We start from the raw sequence: 15,312 nt of genomic DNA on the forward strand, positions 1-15,312 counted from the left end.
TCATGCAGCTCAATATCAAAAAAACAAACAACCCAATCCAAAAATGGGCAGAAGACATAAATAGACATTTCTCCAAAGAAGATATACAGATTGCCAACAAACACATGAAAGGATGCTCATCATCACTAATCATTAAGAAATGCAAAACAAAACTAAAGTGAAGTATCACCTCACACCAGTCAGAATGGCCATCATCAAAAAAATCTACAAACAATAAATGCTGGAGAGGGTGTGGAGAAAAGGGAAACTTCTTGCACTGTTGGTGGGAATGTAAATTGATACAGCCACTATGGAGAACAGTATGGAGATTCCTTAAAAAACTAAAAATAGAACTACAATATGACCCAGCAATACCACTACTGGGCATATACCCTGAGAAAACCATAATTCAAAAAGAGTCATGTACCATAATACTCATTGCAGCACTTTTTACAATAGTCAGGACATGGAAGCAACCTAACTGTCCATCGACAGATGAATGGATAAAGAAGATGTGGCACATATATGCAATGGCATATTATTCATCCATAAAAAGAAACGAAATTGAGTTATTTGTAGTGAGGTGGATGGACCTAGAGTCTGTCATACAGAGTAAAGTAAGTCAGAAAGAAAAACAAATACTGTATGCTAACACATATATATGGAATCTAAAAAAAAAAAAAAAAAGGTTCTGATGAACCTAGGGACAGGACAGGAATAAAGACACAGACATAGAGAATGGACTTGAGGACACGGGGAGGGGGAATGGTAAGCTGGGAGGAAGTGGGAGAGTGGCATGAACATATATACACTACCAAATGTAAAATATATAGCTAGTGGGAAGCAGCCACATAGCACAGGGAGATCAGCTCGGTGCTTTGTGACCAGCTAGAGGGGTGGGAGAGGGAGGGTGGGAGACGCAAGAGGGAGGAGATTTGGGGATATATGTATATGTATGGCTGATTCACTTTGTTATAAAGCAGAAACTAACACACTATTGTAGAGCAATTATAATGCAATAAAGGTGTTAAAAAGAAAATCACTGTTGAAAGTAACACAGCCTTGGGGAGCCAACTTGTGATAGAATCTAGATCGCTGTCAGTTCAAAATTAAATTTCCTGAGTTGGGCGGATGGTGGCCACATCCTGTGTGGTTGGTTAAAGAAGATTCGTTTTTGGATGGCAGGTGACAAGGACCATATTCTATGGGAAGACTGAGCAGCCTATTAAAGAGATGAAGCCTGCCCCGTCTCTACCCAAACGTGGGTCACAGGCTCCTCTACATAAATCCCACACCCCAGGTATGCTGGATCTTCACTTTCTCCAAATCCATCATGCACCTTCCCGCACCTCTGCCGTTTTCTCCACCTGGAATGCCCTCCCCCTCCAATTCCTACCCCACAATATCCTGTCCATTTGCCAAGGCCCAAGTCATTGAGATATAGATAATATTCCCCCATTATCTCTTTCTTCCACATGGAACTTTTAGCTGGACACTTGGTTACTTGGCTATAGACTACCTTTCCCAACCTGCTTTGTAATTAAATGTGGCCAAATGACCAAGTTCTGGCCAACGGAATAGGTGAGCCACTCTGGGTCCGTGCCTTAAAGCATCTGTTTGTTCCTCCATCCTCCCTTCGCCCTTGCCACAAGGTGGGAGGTCAATGCAGCAATGACCAAGCTTTAACCATACAGATGAAGATAATACCCAACAGGACAGTGGAGCAAAGCAACAGCATAGAGCAAAACTGTGTCCCTGAATGACCCTGCGGAGCTGAGCTGTCCCACCAGACTAGTGCCACCTGCGTCTGCACCGTTACGGGAGAGGGAAATAAAATTATATCCTAAGATTGATCTTATATAGACTACTGTGTTTTGGGATCTCTGCGCCATAACTTATTTATCCACTATCTCCTCTAAAAAGACTTCCCTGAGAGCTGTCTGAAGTCCTGCCGTGACTTTGGTGGCAATGCTCATACAGCATCCATGTGCCATTACAGCCACGTCCATGCATGTTACTTGTCACTCCTGGACTGGAAGATTCTTGAGGGCAAAGGCCACACCGACTTCATCTTTGATGTCCCCCAGAGCAATCAGCACAGCGTCCTTACACGGAAGTCATGTCTGCTGAAGAAGTGAGTGAATACACAGTGCTTCCCACTCGAATACCGTTTTTAGAAAAGAAGCAAAGATAGCAGCAGTGGAGTCAACACACAACACACTTAAACATAAACCAGAAAGAATGGGGCTGACAAATAAGAGGGCTGCGGTGTCAAACTGGTAATAGTAATACTCCAAAAATAAATGTATTGTGGTAACAAAGCCTGAAGAGACTGCACTGAAAAAACACAGAAGGTTACTGAAGCCCTGGAGCAGCGCCCCCCTTCTGCCCAGTGACTGCGTCGCCCTCAGGAGATGGCCAAGGTGGAGATGGCCACATGCTCTCAGGACCTGGACGACCACTTCTGCAAACTGGATCCCCTCCCCCTGGGCACTTGTTGTCGTACTGGGAGAGAGGGAGTAACATTGTTCTTCCAGACCATGGAAGTCTCAGTCACAGGGGTGTGAGGTCTGGGGCCAGACTGCTGAGTTTGAATCCCAGCTCAGCTGCTTACCAGCTGTGTAACCTTGGACAAGTAGCTTAACCTCTCTGCACCTCCATTTCCTCGTCTGTAAAACAGAGATGATAGCAGTACGTACTTCTGAGGTTGTTGTAGGATGAAGTGAGTTCATACATTAAGGCACCTACGATAGGGCCTGGCACACAGTCTGTGGCAAGTGCTGTCATCAACATCACCCTTGTCTTTGTTGTCGTCACCCTTACAGGTAGCTCACAACGCAGAACCCTTTGTGCAGTAGGTAGAGCAAACTAAAATGCCTGATTTCCAGACTAAAAATACTGAGGTTCTAAGGGATCATGTGACTTGCCAGGGGTCACCAGGAATAGAAGCGGGACCTGGACTGCCCCTCTGGTATCCCAGCTTTAAATCATGTGCTAATGGGGAACTCTGTAACCTCCATGTGGGAATTCTTCTCCTGCTTCCAGAAGGGCTCCTGGACTTCAGGAGGGAGCAGCTCCGGGGAGGCTAAGAGCAGAGGGGAGACTATCATCTCCTCCTGTTTGACTGGCTTCTCAGGAGTCCAGGTGAGGAGCCAGACCTCTCTGCCTGCTGCCCATCCCCCAGCAGCCTCTTGACCCTCCTGGGCCCCAGGGAGCTGAGCCTTCTCTTCAGGCTGCGTGGGGGCGGGGAGGCACCAGGAAGAAGTTTGGGTGCTTGCTGATAAAAATAGATGAAGAAATGTGAAGGGGCCAGAAAGTCTCAGATGACGTTGTAAGCAAACCTGCAGAAAGGAAAATGTGAATGAGGAAGTATAAATGAGAAAATAGAAAAAATGTGCTTGGGCCGTGTCAGAGCACAGGTGCTTCCGGTGATGTCCTGGCTGGCCCATTAGCGGAGGTGATCCGAATAAAGCCAGACTGTGTGTGTGTGTGTGTGTGTGTGTGTGTGTGTGTGTGTGTGTGTGTGTGTGTGTGTGTGTGTGTGTGTGTGTGTGTGTGAATGTGTGTGTGTTCAGGGGGCTGTGATCGATGCAGACACAGCACGGGACAGAAAGAGAGACAGGAAGAGTCTAGGAGCCATTCACAAAGAAAGGATGGGAGAAGAAAAGTGGAGAAGGGAGAGGAGACAGGAAGGGAAAAAAGGCAAAGAGAAGCTGAGAGACGAGAAAAGAGGAGAGACCGAGAGCCCCACCACCACAGAAGCAGGGACTGTCTTCACCATGTCACGCTCTCAAAGTGCCCCCCTCAAAAACTGAACAGAATGAGACTTCTCTCCCTGAGGGAGCTCTCTTTCAGGAAAGTGCTGGAATGTTCCAGCTACTGGGCGCTGACCAGTATCCCAGCCCCCCCCCCCTTCCTGGCTAACCTCCCCCTTTTTGTCTCTTCCTGATTTGGTAGGACGCCCTCCCTCTTCCTTGAGCTCTGTTTCTTCCATAAAATTGAAGATGCTGTCGTGGCCCCTCTCGGCCGATCATGTGAGTTGGGCCAGTGGAGCCCTCCAGTCCGGTGTGCCCACGGACGGCCTCCCAGAAGAGGTCACGTACATTCTCAGCCCCAGGTTGCAGTGTCACGTGACAACCAAGGTCCACAAACCCTCAGGCCCAAGGTCAACGCCCAGCAGTAGTGGCAAGGCCCAGAGGTCCCTCTGTCTGCAGGGGCAGCACTCCCTTCCCTCGGGCCAAGCAGACCCAAAAGTGACCCCAAACCACAGCTCCAGGAGCCCCGTCTCTGTCCCTGGAGACACGGGCCATGAGCTCCGTGGCTGGCAGCCTCCGCCTGTTTCCCCTGCGCCCCACACCTTGGCTGCAGGCCTCACAGTCCCCCTGGAGGTTGGCCTCTCCACGCTTCACCCCGTGCACTTCCTTCCAGGTCAGACAGGACTCCAGGCCACTTTCCTCCACCACCACTGCCTTGACTTCCTGAGAAACCTGAACCAAACACCCACCTTGGGACGCACACTCCTTGCGTCTGCTTTCAGGTGAAGGAGATTCCAGGCCCTTCCTGGCCAGGCACCTGCCCCCTTAGCAGGGCCAGCAGGACAGGCCTCGGGCTTCCTCCGCCCCCGCAGCTCCAGCCCGCAGCCCAGTCCCGGGACCCCCTCGCCTCATCCTCAACAGCATGAATCCACCCACACCCAATTCCAAGTCTTCTTAAATCTGTAGTCCCAGCAGGTCTGCCACACAGCACGTGCATAATAAGCGTTTCTGGATGGATGGCTTTCAACTTCTGATTCCTGGGAGTCTATAGACTGTTTTTTAAAACTCTTCTTTCAGACCAACCCCAGTGCATCTCCGCCTCCTCCTCTGTCTCTGCTGCAGGCACAGGGGCCCGTAGGAACCCCTTCTTGACCTTCTAGGTGGCAGAGGCCAGAGGACTGCAGACTCTAAGGTGTTCCTGGGCCATCGCCCAAACCTGGTGTATCAATTTCCTGTGGCTGCCGTATCGAATTGCCGTAAACTGGGTCGTTTCAAACAATAGAAATTTATTCTCTTGTGGTTCTGGAAACCAAAGTTCTGAAATCTGTGTCCCTGGGCTGGAATCAAGGAATTGAGAAGGTGGCACTCTGTCCAGAGCCTCGAAGGAAGGAAAGAATCCATCATCTCGCCTCTTCCAGCTTCCGGTGGCATTCACTGGCTTGTGACCGCATCACTCCAATCTCCACCTTCTGGTCACATCGCCTTCTCTTTTCTGTGTGTCAAATTTCCCTCTGCCTTCCCCTTAAAAGGATACATGTGATTGCATTTGGAGCCCACCTGGATAATCGTGGCTACTCTTCCTATCTTGAGATCCTTAACCACATCTGGATTAAATTTAACTTAACACATCTGGATTATGACAAAGCCCTTTTTGCCATATAAGGAAAGTGACATTCACAGGTTGCAGGGATTAAGACCTAGATGTATTTGGGGGGGGCCATTGGTCACTTTGCCCCTTGCTAGATCTGTGATTTGACCAAGTTGCTGAATTTATCCAAACATCTATCGAAAGTCTTCTGGTGCCAGACACCATGCTAGGCATGAGTTCCCTGCAAAACGGAGAAAACAGTATGTTCAGTACTATGTTGATGTATGGACAGTGCCTGGAATTGTGCCTGACTCACAGTAAGCACTCAATAAATCCTAGCTATTACCATTATCCACAGGTGTTCAGTAGGTGGGATTTATTTTTAACACCCAGATTATACAGGCATGGAAAAACCGAGACAAAACAGAATCATGGAAGACAACAGAAAAAAGAGGTCCTCCATATCTTCTTTGATTTTCACAACCCTGTGTGAGTTGGGTGATCTTCTATTTTACTGAGGAAAAAGTAAAGTTCAGAAAGTTAAGATCCAGCAGACACAGTTGATGCTCACCACATATCCATGGGTGCTCCACAATTTCCCCTGTAGCTAGACAGGGCCACGTGACCACTTCTGTCCAATGGACTGGGAGCAAGAGTTACAGGTGTCACTAGTGGGATAAGGCAGAGGAAGCACCCTGAACGTCCCCTCAGCTCTCCCTTCACCTGCCATGCTCACCACAGAGTTCTCACGTTGAGACGGCATAACCACAATATTGAAACAACCCAGGTCCCCAGGACACTGCTGGAAGAGAGCTGTCTGATCCACAGAGGACTTCATACAAGTGAAAAAACAAAAACAAAATACAGAGCTTGTGTGTGTTGGGCCACTGAGGCTTGGCGTTCGTTTGTTATCACATCATAGCCTATCCTTGACTTACTAAAATCCAGGTCTTCTGACCAGGTGTTTGTTTCAGTCTACACTTACAGTCTTTACTTCCACACCTCCCACTCACATTTTAGTCTCTTTGGTCAGCCTTCTAGCCCATCTGTCCACTGAATTTGCCCTTTGACCACCATACTGCCAAATCCAATTAACGGTATTAGACTTTTTTCATAATGAATTTCTGAGGAGTTCTGCTGAAATATTTTCCTCCCTTGGTTACTCTAGTAGAAAGTAACAGAAAACCTAATCTAAACTGGCCAAAACAAAAATAAAAGTCATTATGTCACATAGGAAAAGGCTCGATGGAAGAGTGGATTGCAGGGATGGCTGCGATAGTGGATCACCAATGTCATCAAAGATTCCAGTTCTTTCCATTTCTCCTCTCTGTCAGCTTTGGCATGTGGACTTGCTCCCTAGGCTGGGTTTCCTTATGATCACAGATAGCTGCAACTGTTTCTGGTATCCCATGCAGACTGGACAAAGTCCAGAGGTAAAATAGAACCATCTCATCCTTGCTCCCATCTTAAGAATAGGAAACCTTTCCCAGAAGCCCTTTAGAACTCTTCCTCTCACGTTTCATTGGTCAGGATGGGTCACAGGTCCATTCCTATACCAATCACTGACAAGGGGAATGAGGTTACCACCACTGGCTTCCACTGTCAAGATCCACTCTTTGGAACAGGAAGGACCACATACTTATGTCAAGGAGGATAGACGGACAGACCTTTCTTGGTGTCCTCTCCTGGGTACTCTTCCTCTGAAGGCAACTTGAGTTTTTACTTCCCCAAGGGTTTTATGCCCAGACCTCTGGCCCTACTCCACACCCTCTCCCCAGCAGTCTCATTCATCCCTATGGTTTTAATTTCCACATATGTGACCAGGAGTCCAAATCTACACCTCCTGCTCTGAATTCTCTCAAGCTCTGGACTCAAATATAAAACCGTTTGCTACATGAGGTCCCAAAGGATCTTCAAACTCGCTGTGTCTGAATCAGAACTGATCTAAACCTTCCCACCTCAACTTCCTCAAAGTTGTTGTTCTTCTTGGGTCTGTGGTTCAGGTTAGTGGCATGAACTTCCACTCTCCACTGCTCCTTCTACCGCACTGGATTAGTCATCAAGCCCTGGGGTTCCAGCTTGAAACCTCAAATTCATCTCCCCTCCCCATCCTCACAGCTGCTGCCTGGGTTCAGGCCTATGTTTCTTTCCTGGTGCATCACAATAACCTCCTAACTGGCCTCCTTGCTCAAGCCTGGGGGCCGTCAATCCACCTAATACAGCCTCCAGGGCAGTGGCATTGTGCCCCTTCTAATTCCCATCCCCCAGCTCTGAACACACATGCTGGGTCTTCCATGGGCAGACCCTGACCCTGCAGCTCTTTCATCTGCATCTTGACAACACCAACCTTCCATATGATGTCACCACTCTGGGCCTTTGCACCTTCTGTTCCGACTGCCTAGAACACCCAGTAAACTTTTCTTCTTCCTTTAGTCATCACCTCCTCCAGAAAGCCTTCCCTGATCCGCTCCTGATAAAGTTAATCAGTGCCTCCTCTGTGTAACATTTTCCTTCGATGATCCATTAAGCATGTACTGCCTGCTTACTATGTGCCAGGCACTGGGGTATGACAAGGAACATGACAGACACAGTCTCTCTCCTGTGGGAGGGAGAGGAAAAGGAAACAAAGCTAAGAGATGTCAAGAGGAATTGGAATAATGATGGGGAGGGCCTCAGGGAAGACTTTTCAGGGCACCTGAAAGATAAGTAGGAGCTCACCAGGTGAATGGGAGAAGGGAATTTGGGCAGAGGGATCAGCCTGTGGCGAGGCCTTGGGTGGTAAAGAACATGGCATATCAAAAATATCAAGAGGTTGGGCTTCCCTGGTGGCGCAGTGGTTGAGAGTCCGCCTGCCGATGCAGGGGACACAGGTTCGTGCCCCGGTCCGGGAGGATCCCACATGCCGCGGAGCAGCTGGGCCCGTGAGCCATGGCCGCTGAGCCTGAGCGTCCGGAGCCTGAGCTCCACAACGGGAGAGGCCACAACAGTGAGAGGCCCGCGTACCGAAAAAAAAAAAAAAATCAAGAGGTCAAATCTAAACCTTCTACAGCTTCTCTTGCTGGACCCCCCAACACAGGGCTCACCAGAGGGTCTTCCCTACCAGGAAGAGTCCCTAGAGGGCAGGCTCCAGGACCGACTCACCTCCTTCTCTTACTACTGCAGGATGTGGCACCCAGGAGGAGCTCAGGGGGATTTGGGGAGAATGGAGAGATAGCGGATCTGACAAAGGCGTCACGTGTAAATGTGAGCCACTCTGCACAGGCAAGCTTATTCCCAGGGAAGACATTGCAGGCGGAAGCCCCCTTTGTACGCACCCTCCTGTCCATGCCCAGACTTGCCAGCAGACACCTGGCCCTGTGGGCAGCAGGAGAGATGCTGCCACCTTGCCCCTTGAGAACAGTGCTGCTTGTGTCCCCCTCAAAATTCATATGTGGATACCTCATCCCCAATGTGATGGCCTTTGCAGGCGGGGCCTTTGAGAGGTGGTTAGGTTTAAATGAGGTCATGAGGGTGAAGCGCTCATGAATGGGATTAGTGCCCTTATAGAAAAAGACACGAGAGAGGATCTCTCTCTCCACCATGTGAAGACACAGTAAGAAGGAAACAGTCTGCAAACCAGTGTCAACTGAAAGAAAAAAACAACAGAGTTGTGAGTTAAGTTATTTTCAGGCATCTTACTGAGGACTATAGTCCAGGAATCAGGCTGTCAGCTAGCTCTGAGGAACTACTCTGAAGAGGTAGGTGAGGAGCCAGTATATAAATGAATTTGGGGGCTAGGAAAAACAATTAGTCAAGCATACATCTTGGTAAAAGATGACCGCTAATCACAAAGAACAGATATCTGAAGTTAATGTGCTTTTCTAGCATGGAAGACACAAGAATCTGGGGTCGTTGAAATTCTTCCTCAGAAATGCACCTTAACTGGGTAGGGGCCTGTTTATCCAAAACACAGAGTGTCTCCTGCAGTTTTTCCCTCCTGAATGCCCAGGGCACACTGTCCTGGGTGACTGCAGTGGGTTGTGATTTAACCCTTTGTATAACAGGATAATGAACAACACTGTTCTTTTTGTTTACATCAGGAAAAGAACACTTACCAGAAACTGACCCTGCTGGCAACCTGATCTCGGACTCCAGAACTGTGAGAAATGCATTTCTGATGCTTAAGCCACCCACTCTGTGGCATTTTGTTATAACAGCCACCTCCTGGCATATCCCTTCAGACTCTTCTCCCCAGCAAAATGATGTGAGATCCACCCAGGGAGGGTGGTGCCGAGGGGAGGTTGCAGGCAGCCTTCCAACCTCACCCCCTTCCTCAGCTCCGCTGCCAGCCCCTCACACTTGAGTGTGCCCAGGGAGCCTGGTCCCCCCTCTCTGAAATGCAAGGCCTAAGCCAGTCCTTTGCAGGTCATGGAACAAATAAAACACAATGAACACAAGTTCAGACAGATGCAGAGCCATGTGCCACCTGCTTTTTAAAGAGGGCTGCAAATACGGAATAAACCTAAACTTCGAGATCCAAACTCGGTCCTTGAGCCAATTCTAACACCATAGAGGCTCAGAGTAGCACCACTGGAAAGATCCTTGTTGATAAACCTGTTTCACACTGTCCCACAGCAGACAGAGGCCCAGAGATGCTGTACTATCTGTGAAAATTCAGCGAGCCAGGGCAGAAGGGCACCTGAGGCCACCTGATTCTCCACTCAGAACTCTGCCAGGCAACAGGGAACTCTACTCAGTGCTCTGTGGTGACCTAAATGGGAAGGAAATCCAAAAAAGAGGGGATATATGTATACGTATAGCTGATTCACTTTGCTGTACAGCAGAAACTAACACAACATTGTAAAGCAACTATACTCCAAAAAAATTAATTAAAAAATGTAAAAAACCCTAACACAGTGATGAATGGAGCCCAAGCACACTGTTTGAAAATGAAGTTGGCATTACCTGTTTAGACAAAGACACAAATGTACTTGTAGCTTCATCTGGAAAAAAAAAACAAACTAAAAACCCAAAGAAAAGAAACAAAAAATTACCCCCTACCAAATCTTTGGAAGACAATTGTTCTAAATTGAGGCCCTCCCCTGACTCATCAAAACAAATCTAGCCAATGAAATTTCTTTTACTCTTGATGAATAAAAGTCAACATTTTAACAGTAAGAACTCTATTATGAGTACAAATTTCCAGTTATAAAATAAGTCCTGGGGACGTAACGTACAGCACAGCGACTATAGTTAATAATACTGTATTGTATATTTGAACGTTGTTAAAAGAGAAGATCTTACATGTTCTCATCTCAAGAAAACAAAAATCTGTAGCTATGTTTGGTGATGGATGTTAACTCAAATTATTGTGGTGTTCATTCACAATACACACAAATATTAAATCATTATGTTGTACACCTGAAACTAATATAATGTTACATGTCAATTATACCTCGATTAAAAAACCCTATATTATGCAAATAAATAAATAAAACAAATTCCTCTAAAAAAGAAGAACTCCGCCAGGGAACCCACAGTGGCTCTTATTGCCCACAGGGGATGAGTCAGATTGAAGGGAAATACAAAAAAAGGAATGGAGACATTGCATCAGAGGCAGCACTCCCAGAGAAGGCAGCCCATCTGAGAGTAGGACAGCCCACCCTGCTGGAAGGAAGATGTGCATGTGCGCCCACCCCTCCCCTCAACCTCGCTCCTCCCTGGCTGAGTGTTAGGACGGACCTGGACGGAGAGATCCTGGAGTTACACTCTGCTTTAGTCTCACCTTTTCCTGCAGACTCACTCTGGGAGTCCCAGCCAGAGCAACAATAAGATTAGTGAAAATTTAGAGAAAATCTAGAGAATAGAGAATAAAAGACCTCAATTACTCCCTAAACAATAGGTTGGAAAGCTATTTGGAACCATTGGGGCAGGGCATTCTGTAGGAGGGTGATGTGGAGAGCAAGTGAGCATGGATAAACCTGCTAAATCCAGACAAGTCCTGTCTATTTTCTTAGTCTTTCTTTTTCATCATTTGTTTGGGGACAGAGAGTAGCAGCAGAATCCGCAGGTCCCAGGGATCACAAAAAGCAAAACTTGCTGTAGGCTTTAGCCTGTCAGCCTGGGGCGGATTCCTCCTTATCTGACCTCTCTTTATCTGGCATCTGACCTTTCCAAATTATCACTGCTCCCTTATCTGCTGCTTCCCCCCCCCCCCCCCCCCCCGCCCCGCCCCACCTACCAGGCTGCAGAGATGTGGTTGCTGTCAAGGGGAAGGACAACTTACCTACATGATGAGGAAAGGATGGTTCCCCATAGAGACACGCCAGGGAGCCCTAGGACCAGGGCCCTCCTGAGGTTGGGTCCTGGGAAGGGCTGCCTTTCCTGACATCTGCAGCTGCCACAGGAGACTCAGGGCAGGAACGTGCTCTGGGGAGGGCGAGCGTGGGTCTGCTGAGAGCACAGACTCTGAGGGTGAAAGGAGATGGTTATACCTTGTTCTCACGTGTTCATAGTAACATAGGCCCCAAATATGGGCATGAGGGCTCCCCCATGAGCCAGAGTCCTCTGAGACACTTTCCCTGAATTAGCAGCGTTCAGGAATATGTGTGTCCCCCTGCCAGACTGCTCAGTGAGGGACTGCCCAGCCTTCTGTTGGTTTATATCCCCTTTGTGAGTATGGTAGGCTGAACAATGGCCCCCCAAAAGATTTCCACTTCCTAAACCTAGAACTTGTGAATGCTACCTTATACAGAGAAAAAGGGAGGAAGGGGAATTTTGCAGGTGTAATTAAGGGTCTTGTGATGGGGAGAGATTATCCTGGATTTCCTGGTGGGCCCCAAATCCAACCACGTGTATCCTTAAAAGAGGGAGGCAGATGGAGATCTGACACACACAGAAGAGGAGAAGGCGACCACAGGGGCAGATATTGGAGTGATGCGGCCACGAGCCAAGGAATGCTGCAGCCACCAGAGGCCAGAAGAAACAAGGAACAGATTCTCCCCTAGAGCCACCACAGGGTGTTAGCCCTGCTGACCCCTTGATTTTGGCCCAGTGATACTGACTTTGCACTTATGGCCACTGAAACTGTAAGAGAACAAATTTCTGTTGTTTTAAGTCACCTAGTTTCTGGTAATTTGTTATAGGAGCCACAGGAAATGAATACAGTGAGTGATCTCATAGGATTCATTCTTATTATTCATTCAACAAACATCTGCCAAGTGCCCGCTCTATGCCAGGTACTGCTGTTGGTGCTGAGATACACAGGACAGAGCAGGCCTTGCCCCATGGAGCTGCAGTCCAGTTGGGCAATGAGGGCCAAAAGGCGTGTAGATGATTATCTGAAAGAGCTTCCTCCAAATAATTATGGACAGCAGCACTGGTGAGGAGAAGGGGAGAATGGTCATTTGAAAGGATCCTTTTTTTTTTTTCTTTTTTTTCAGTACGCGGGCCTCTCACTGTTGTGGCCTCTCCTGTTGTGGAGCACAGGCTCCGGACACACAGGCTTAGCGGCCATGGCTCATGGGCCCAGCCGCTCCGTGGCATGTGGGATCTTCCCGGACCGGGGCACAAACCTGTGTCCCCTGCATCGGCAGGCGGACTCTCAACCACTGCGCCACCAGGGAAGCCCTGAAAGGATCCTTTTTAAAGGCAGCTTTAAAAAAACCACACAGACCTCCATAAAATAGTCACAGCTACTGCAGAAATTATATACAAGTACACTTGTGAGCACAGATGTGCTCTTCAGGGAAACACAAAGCTCTCTGGATCCTAGCCACACCCCAGAAAGCCTTCTGTGCCCACCTGCAGGGCCAGTGCACTTCTCCCCTTCAGGGAACACAGGCTCCTGCAGAGATGGCGGAGCCTCAGCCCTCACAGGCCCATAGAAATGACCTTACCCAGGAAGACACCAGCAATAGGGTCCTGAAAGTGTGGCTGTTCAATGTTAACATAGAGATTGACTGCATGTAATTTACCCCAAACTGGAGGATGAGGTCACGACTCTGGGTTCACTTTAGATGAGTCAAAACGTGTTGGGCCTAGAAGACTCCAGGCTCCGGCAAACTTGTGCTTTCCCACATGTAAGCTGGTCACATGCGCAGTCAATTACCTCGCGTAATCGCGCCCGGTGAACTCCAGAACAGGCCATCTCCAAAGCTGGCTAAGCTCCTAGCACCGCCCCGGCATGACCAGGTAACCTGATTCTGCAAAATACCTGCTGATCTCGGCCACAGGACTCACTCTGTCTGACCAGCCCGAGAGGGGGCGTGGGGCAGTCCATATTCTGCCCCACCACTGGGGCCCTCACTTCTGAGGTTTAACAGAACCCCTTCCTTCCACATGTTTTGAGAATTAACACTTCCAACATTTGGAAATACACTTTGGAAAGTGTTAGGTGTAGAGACAAGGCTGAGCTATGTTTTTAATCATTGGTATTATTCAGTTGCCTCCGGAAACAATGACCTTTACACTGTCTTTGCTGGGTACAAAAAAAAAAACAAAAATTGCTCTAAACCAGCGGTCCTCAACCTTTCTGGCACCAGGGACTGGTTTCATGGAAGACTTTTTCCACGGACCTGGTCGAGGCGTGGGGGAGATGAGGGCTGGGTCAGGAGGCGGTGGGGAACGGCAAATGAGGCATCGCTCACTCACCAGCTGCTCACCTCCTGCTGTGCGGCCCGGTTCCTAACAGGCCCCAGACCGGTACCGATCCGCGGACCAGGAGTCGGGGACCCCAGATCTAAACGGTTTCAGTAGCTACAACTGTGTGTGTTAGCTGATTCCCACCCCACCGCGACACTCACCCACTTCCAAGCTGGCCGCTCCAAGGCAGTTTCCAGAGTGGAGCTTGTGTAGTAAAGAATTAACCTTCCCCAAAGACAGGTCTGGCCTTTGTCCTCAGCTCCTGCAAGGTATTGCTAAATTCTTAGAATGTCCTGCCAGGTAAGAGTTTACCTGGGGTCTTGGACCACACTGGATAGTCTAACAATGTGATTTATACTGGAGGCTTTGACCACATGATATCAGTTCTACCTCCAGACGCCTGGAGATGAAAGGTCAGCCAAGCAGGTGATCCACCGTGGCTACCTGACTGCGTCTAAATGAAACTTCTGGACACCAAGGCTCAGGTGGGCTTCTCTGGTTGGCAATATCCCATGTGTAGTGTCACACGTCATTGCCAGGAAAAGTTGGTGCTGTCCGTGACTCCACTGGGAGAGGACAGCCGGAAGCTCCCCTCTCGGAACTTTCTGCTCCAGGTGTATCTTCCCTTTGCTGATTCCTTTCACTGTAATAAACTGTAGCCATAAGTACAGTAGCTTTCAGTAAATTCTATAAGTTCTTCTAGTAATTTATGAAAATTGAAGGTGGTCTCATCCACATAGAGGGACATAGAGATTATCATATAAGTGAAGTAAGTCAGACAGAGAAAAGCAAACATCATATGATGTCGCTTATATGTGGGATCTAAAAAATTGATACACATGAACTTATTTACAAAACAGAAGTAGACACACAGACATAGAAAGCAAACTTATAGTTACCAAAGGGGAAAGTGGGGGAAGAGATAGATTTGGAATTAACAGATACACACTACTATATATAAAATAGATAAACAACAAGGACCTACTGTATAGTACAGGGAACTATATTCAATGTCTTGTAGTAACCTATAATGGAAAAGAATCCGAAAAAAGTATATATATAAATAACTGACTCACTTTACTATACACCTGAAACATTATAAATCAACTCTACTTCAATTAAGAAACAAGAAACTAAAACAAAAAACTGAGGGTGGTCTTGGGGACCCCAGGTCTTGCAATTGGCATCAGAAGTGAGGGTGGCCTTGGGGACTGCCTTCATACTCTGTAAATTCTTAACCTTGTCATGCCCTGGACTCCTCCAGCAGTCAGTCTGGTGAAGCCTGTTGACATTTTCCAGGATAAAGTTCTTAATTGCATAAAATGAATATAAAGTATTAAAGAGGGCTTCCCTGGTGCCACAGTGGTT

General features: G+C 48.0%; 1 long non-coding RNA gene across 1 annotated transcript; it reads right to left on the reverse strand.

The window, feature by feature from the left end:
* Positions 1 to 4,822: 4,822 nt before the first annotated feature.
* Positions 4,823 to 14,148, reverse strand: LOC137210718 (uncharacterized). The gene is made up of 3 exons (XR_010936674.1): positions 14,106 to 14,148; positions 11,588 to 11,769; positions 4,823 to 5,563 (listed from the first exon to the last, which is right to left on the reverse strand). It is a non-coding gene; the product is annotated as an uncharacterized lncRNA (long non-coding RNA).
* Between the last annotated feature and the right edge of the window lie 1,164 nt (positions 14,149 to 15,312).

This window comes from Pseudorca crassidens, chromosome 17, assembly GCF_039906515.1.
Source record: "Pseudorca crassidens isolate mPseCra1 chromosome 17, mPseCra1.hap1, whole genome shotgun sequence".
Classification (NCBI taxonomy): domain Eukaryota; kingdom Metazoa; phylum Chordata; class Mammalia; order Artiodactyla; family Delphinidae; genus Pseudorca; species Pseudorca crassidens.